This window comes from Odocoileus virginianus, chromosome 1 (genome assembly GCF_023699985.2).
Source record: "Odocoileus virginianus isolate 20LAN1187 ecotype Illinois chromosome 1, Ovbor_1.2, whole genome shotgun sequence".
NCBI classification, from domain to species: Eukaryota; Metazoa; Chordata; class Mammalia; order Artiodactyla; family Cervidae; genus Odocoileus; species Odocoileus virginianus.
The window spans coordinates 54,677,842-54,683,588 of NC_069674.1; the positions used below are offsets into that span (position 1 = coordinate 54,677,842).

General features: G+C 42.0%; 1 long non-coding RNA gene across 1 annotated transcript; it reads right to left on the reverse strand.

Moving 5' to 3' along the window:
- Positions 1 to 2,014: 2,014 nt before the first annotated feature.
- LOC139036508 (uncharacterized) lies at positions 2,015 to 5,175 on the reverse strand. The gene is made up of 2 exons (XR_011489284.1): positions 5,021 to 5,175; positions 2,015 to 3,726 (listed from the first exon to the last, which is right to left on the reverse strand). It is a non-coding gene; the product is annotated as an uncharacterized lncRNA (long non-coding RNA).
- Positions 5,176 to 5,747: the final 572 nt, after the last annotated feature.

Consider the following 5,747-nt stretch of genomic DNA (forward strand, 5'->3'; position numbering starts at 1 on the left):
ACCTGTAACCGCAGCCTGTGACTGCGAGGCACAAATACAAGGACAAAGGCTATACACTAATGCTAGTGGAGGAAAAAGATGAGAAGAGCCTGGTTTACAAATGCATCCCTGAACTATCACACCACACCTAGCTGACCTGCATTACACTTCTTGTTGCTTGAAACAAATAAATCCTCTCCTATTCAGAGTACTGTTAACTGGGCTTTCTATAAGCTGTAAATGAATGCAGTCATAATAAACCTTAAAACTAATCAGTTCGGAAAAGTAGGGATTTTAGAACATACCTCGGTAACTTTAGAGTTAATCCTCCTTCTTAGAATCAGTTTCCACTTTGTAATGACTTTTCTTTGCCTTTGCTTAGCACTTCTATCACTCTTCCCCAGCGTCTGGATCCTCTACCCATCCCCTTCTCCCTCTGTGATGTGCTCCCTGCCTCTTCCCAATAAAGCAGATCACAGCCTCCTCTGTGCCACCACCATCCCTGGCACTCTCCTCTATTTTTGCCCCATCTCATTTTTCTGGAACTTATTTAGTCAAGCTTTCTCTCTTATTAAAACCAGAAGTCTCTAGAGGGTAGTCAGCATGTCTTCAGTTCAGTTCACTTCAGTCAATCAGTTGTGTCCGACTCTTTGTGACCCTATTAACCGCGGCACACCAGGCCTCCCTGTCCAACACCAACTCCTGGAGTTTACCCAAACTCATGTCCATTGAGTTGGTGATGCCATCCAACCATCTCATCCTCTGTCATCCCCTTCTCCTCCTGCCCTCAATCTTTCCCAGCATCAGGGTCTTTTCAAATGAGTCAGGTCTTTGCATCAGGTGCCCAAAGGTATTGGAGTTTCAGCTTCAACATCAGTTCTTCCAATGAACACTCAGGACTGATCGCTTTAGGATTGACTGGTTGGATCTCCTTGCAGTCCAAGGGACTCTCAAGTCTTCTCCAACACCACAGTTCAAAAGCATCAATTCTTCAGCATTCAGCTTTCTTTATATTCCAACTCTCACATCCATACATGACCACTGGAAAAACCATAGCCTTGACTAGATGGACCTTTGTGGGCAAAGTAATGTCTCTGCTTTTTAATATGCTATCTAGGTTGGTCATAACTTTCCTTCCAAAGAGTAAGTGCCTTTTAATTTCATGGCTGCAATCACCATCTGCAGTGATTTTCAAGCCCAGAAATGGTCAGCCACTGTTTCCACTGTTTCCCCATCTATTTGCCATGAAGTGATGGGACCAGATGCCATGATCTTAGTTTTCTGAATGTTCAGCTTTAAGCCAACTTTTTCACTCTCCTCTTTCACTTTCATCAAGAGGCTTTTTAGTTCCCCTTCACTTTCTGCCATAAGGGTGGTGTCATCTGCATATCTGAGGTTATTGATATTTCTCCCGGCAATCTTGATTCCAGCTTGTGCTTCCTCCAGCCCAGAGTTTCTCATGATGTACTCTGCATAGAAGTTAAATAAGCAGGGTGACAATATACAGCCTTGACATACTCCTTTTCCTATTTGGAAGCAGTCTGTTGTTCCATGTCCAGTTCTAACTGTTGCTCCCTGACCTGCATACCTTACACAGCCCTGTTTATCCCAAGTATGGCTTTGAACCTGGTACATAATAGATGTTCAATAAATGGTAATTTGGTTATTCCATTTTGACTGAGTGCATTAATTTATTAATCTTATAATCATTTGACAGACTCACTGCTTATGTGGAAGTAGCTGAGGACCACTGGATTTCATGACGGTTGTTCTATATGGAGACTGTATAATTCTTGATAATTCTATCTGGACTGCATAATTGACACTGTCATTTACCTCTAAACACATTATACACTGAACTTTCAAAAGGGGTTTCTTTGAAACAGCAAATCTGTGTCTAACTCAGCCAACTCTCCCCCCTTTTCTGATGCAGCAATAGAACTGACCATGAATTTATTAATTTAAGGGAAACAAAATATGTGATTAAGGTCCTAAAACTCATGGAAATGAAAACCAGGGAGCTTTTCACAAGCAGTGCTTAGTAAACATTTATTATGCCTGAATAACACGCATTGTGCTTTTCCTGGGACAGTGTTTTTACAAATGGAAGACATGACAAGATATCAATTCATTCTGATCTATTGATTTCCTTGGCATAGCACAGAAAGAAGACATTCAGAATTACAGATTGTGTGTGTGTGTGTTTAAGTCAAGAACTGACCTAAAGGAAAAGAAAAAAAGAAATGACCTAAAAAGGTCAAAAAAGCAACTAGGATATAATAGGATTGTGTGAGATTACATTAAAGCCTACAGTTACTCAGTTTATTACAGTTTGCTACGAACCACTAAAATGTCTATCTATCTAGGCAAATTAAAGCTAATTCAGTTATGCTTAAGAAAGCTCAGATAATTAATATTTTAGTAGCCCTCATTCACTGAAGCTATGGATAAAACATGTCTTCTCAAGGGAAGTGAGTTTCCTAGTGAAAAGCAACACAGTTGAGAAGAGTGTTCTGAGACTAATAATTCACATACCAAATTCACAATTTAGGGCTACAGTTTTTACCTGTATTATTATAAAATTAATGAACCAGTTGTTTTTCTTTGGGAAATTTAATCATCTTCCTTTTCTACATAAGTAAATTTATTTTAAAAAGAATTGCAAATCTCTATTATACCACAAATTTAAATAAATAAATGACAGATGAGGGAAAGCTTGCCCGGCTTTGGACTCTATATTTGTGTATATTAGGGATACTATTCTCTGCTAGGCTCTAAGTCAGAGGCCTGTTCTTTCTTTTTTAAAGTGAGATAAAATATTATGGGCTTCCCCAGGGGCTTAGTAGTAAAGAAGCCACCTGATAATGCAGGTGATGCAGGAGATGCAGGTTCGATCCCTGGGTCGGGAAGATCCCCTGGAGAAGGGGATCTGCAGTATTCTTGCCTGGAGAATCCCATGGACAGAGGAACCTGGCAGGCTGCAGTCCATGGGGTTGCAAAGAGCTAGACATGACTGAGCACACACGCATTTGCAGGAAAATGTTACAGAGGTGAGAGGTGTTAGAAACACACTGGTATTAACCTGAGAAATTTTCATTAACATAACAGTAAAGATAATTAAAAAGGGGACATTTTTCTTATAATGTTATTTTACATCAGGTCCACGTGCCATGTAAAGTCCTTTAAAATACCATCAGATAAGTACATCCTGTTAGTGTTAGTCGTTCAGTCATTCCAACTCTTTTTGACCCTGTGGGTTGTAGCCCAAAAGGCTCCTCTGTAAAACAGGCATAACAAAGTACCACAATGGCATACAGTTAGAGAACAGAATGTCATAATTTTTTTTAAATGCACACTGAAGTGTGAAGATATCTGTAGTTTTTTATGTTTTTAAACAATTCAACTCGGCTAGGCTGAACCATATCTCCCAGAATTCCCAGAAATATTTCTGGTTAAGGCACATCTCAAAAGATACTTTATGTGAGATTTGGAGGGTTAAAATGAAGCAGCAGCCATTTTTATTTTTATGCCCAGGCTATTATAGGAAAACTAGATAAAACTAATGGAATTTAAAAAAAAAAAAAAACTAATGGAATTGCTTCTACCCGAGAAAATAGTGATTCAAAAGTAGTATCTCAGTCCTGGCGGCATTACAGAGAGTACCACCTAGGAGCGCTTGAAGGATGCAAAGGTGGTGATTCCTGCCCATCCATCCTCAATCATCCCCATTCAGCTCGCTGATTTGGCCTGTGCAGTAGAAGAATGACAGTGGATTAGCATAAACTTAATCAGGTGGTGACTGCAATTGCAGCTGCTATTCCAAATATAGTGTTATTACTGGAGCAAATCAACAAATCCCTTCATACCTGATCAGCTGTATTGGTCTGGCAAATGTGTTCATTTTTCTCTTTACCTGTTAGTCAAGACCACTAAAAGTAGTTTGCTTTCAGCTGAGAAGGCCAGTAATTTGCTTTCACTCTCCTATTTCAGAGGTATCAACTCTCCAGCCCTAGTCTATAGGGATCTTGGTCACCATTTCCACTCTGCATGATATCATTCTGGTCTGTTGCATTGAAAATACTTATGCTAACTGGATCTGTTGAGAGGAAGTAGTGACTACTCTAGACCTGTTGAGAAGATACTTGCATGCCAGAAATAGGAAATAAGTCCCCCTGAAAATCAGAACCCTTCGACCTCAGTGAAAATTTGAGGGGTCCAGTGATCTGAGGCATGTCGGTATATCCCTTCCAAGGAATATCCCTTCCAAGATGAAGGGCATATTGCTGCATCTGTTCCTTCCTACCACAAAGAAAAAACACAATCCCTAGTAAGTCTCTTTGGGTTTAATGTATACCTCATTTGGTCATGGTCATGTTATTCCATCCCATTTACCCAGTGATCTGAAAGGCTCCCAGTTTTTGGTGTGTTCCAGAACAAGAGGAGGCACTACCATAGGTCCAGGCTGCCCTGCAGACACCCACAGGTGTGGATGGTGCCTGAATGTGCTGCAGCACCCCATCAGCAAATGGAGGCGGTCTACTTGAGATGGCTCTCCAGCAGGTCCTAGAGGCCCTAGTGTGTTCCATGAGAAACAAAGTCCCCTACCCCCACCACATCGCTTTCTCTCTCTCTCGACCCACCCATATGGCCTCATTAAGAGCATATGCTTCCCTACACCAATCAGTGGGTCCTTGTCAATTCAGCATGGCTTTTCTACACATGGGTCCTGATGGCTGATTCTGGAGGTCAGAGCACCCTGAGAGTACTCCAGCTTCCCTCACTTATTTTTATCAGAGCTGATATTGTCAGTGGATTTACATTTTTCCTGAATCAAAGGGATAAGCTTTTTACCAACAAAAGTGTATCTCCTGCCAGACAGCCAACGTTTAGCTGAATAAAAATTTCCAAATGACTTCTATGTAAAAGTATATGAAACATCTATGAAAAATCATGGCTGCACATGTTACTGACCCCCAGAGAGTTGAAGGAAGTCAGAGCCTGACCTCAGGCCACCAGATATCATAGTCACCTCCCTGCTCACCTTCCTGAGGATAACTTTCAAGGAAGAGTGTCTCAGAGGGCCATGGCCCAACATGGCCTGGAGCCCAGCCCCAAGAGTTCCCTGGCAGCCATGGCTCCACCAGGCACTTGACAGGCTCCCCACAGCACTTGACAGGGCCTCCCCAAGTGCTCGGCCAGGAACTGAAACAACAAAGAACAAGGGGACACAAGGAGAAGGGAGGACAAATTCAACAAAGAATTCACAGGTAATGTCTTGCTAGGAAATTTTGTAAGTCTCTGTCCTTAGTCTTTCCAGTCTTATAAATCCAACTGCTGACTCAGCTCTCCGTGTGGCTGTCTAATAAGCACCCCACATGTGACAGAAATCTTGATTCACCGCTCCTTTCCCCAGACCTGCCCCACCCCTGTCTTCCTATTCTTAGGAAACAGCACCACTATCCACTCAGCAGTTTAGCATGGAAACCTTGGAGTCAAAATCGCTGACATGGGGCGCTTGCAACACAACTGTGACTTGGGGGTGGAGGGGTAGACCTAGAACAAGAGGAGATGTGCGAGCAGGGACTAGTGTGTACTCTAGAGTCAGACCACCTGCATTCACAACTGGCTAGCTCACTCACGAGATTTGTGCATGTGGGCAATGTACTAACTTGCCATATCTAACCATATCTAACCTAACACTCTACCACATCTAACTTTCAGGTTTTTCCTGTGAAACATCAAGATCACCATAGTATCAACCACCAAGG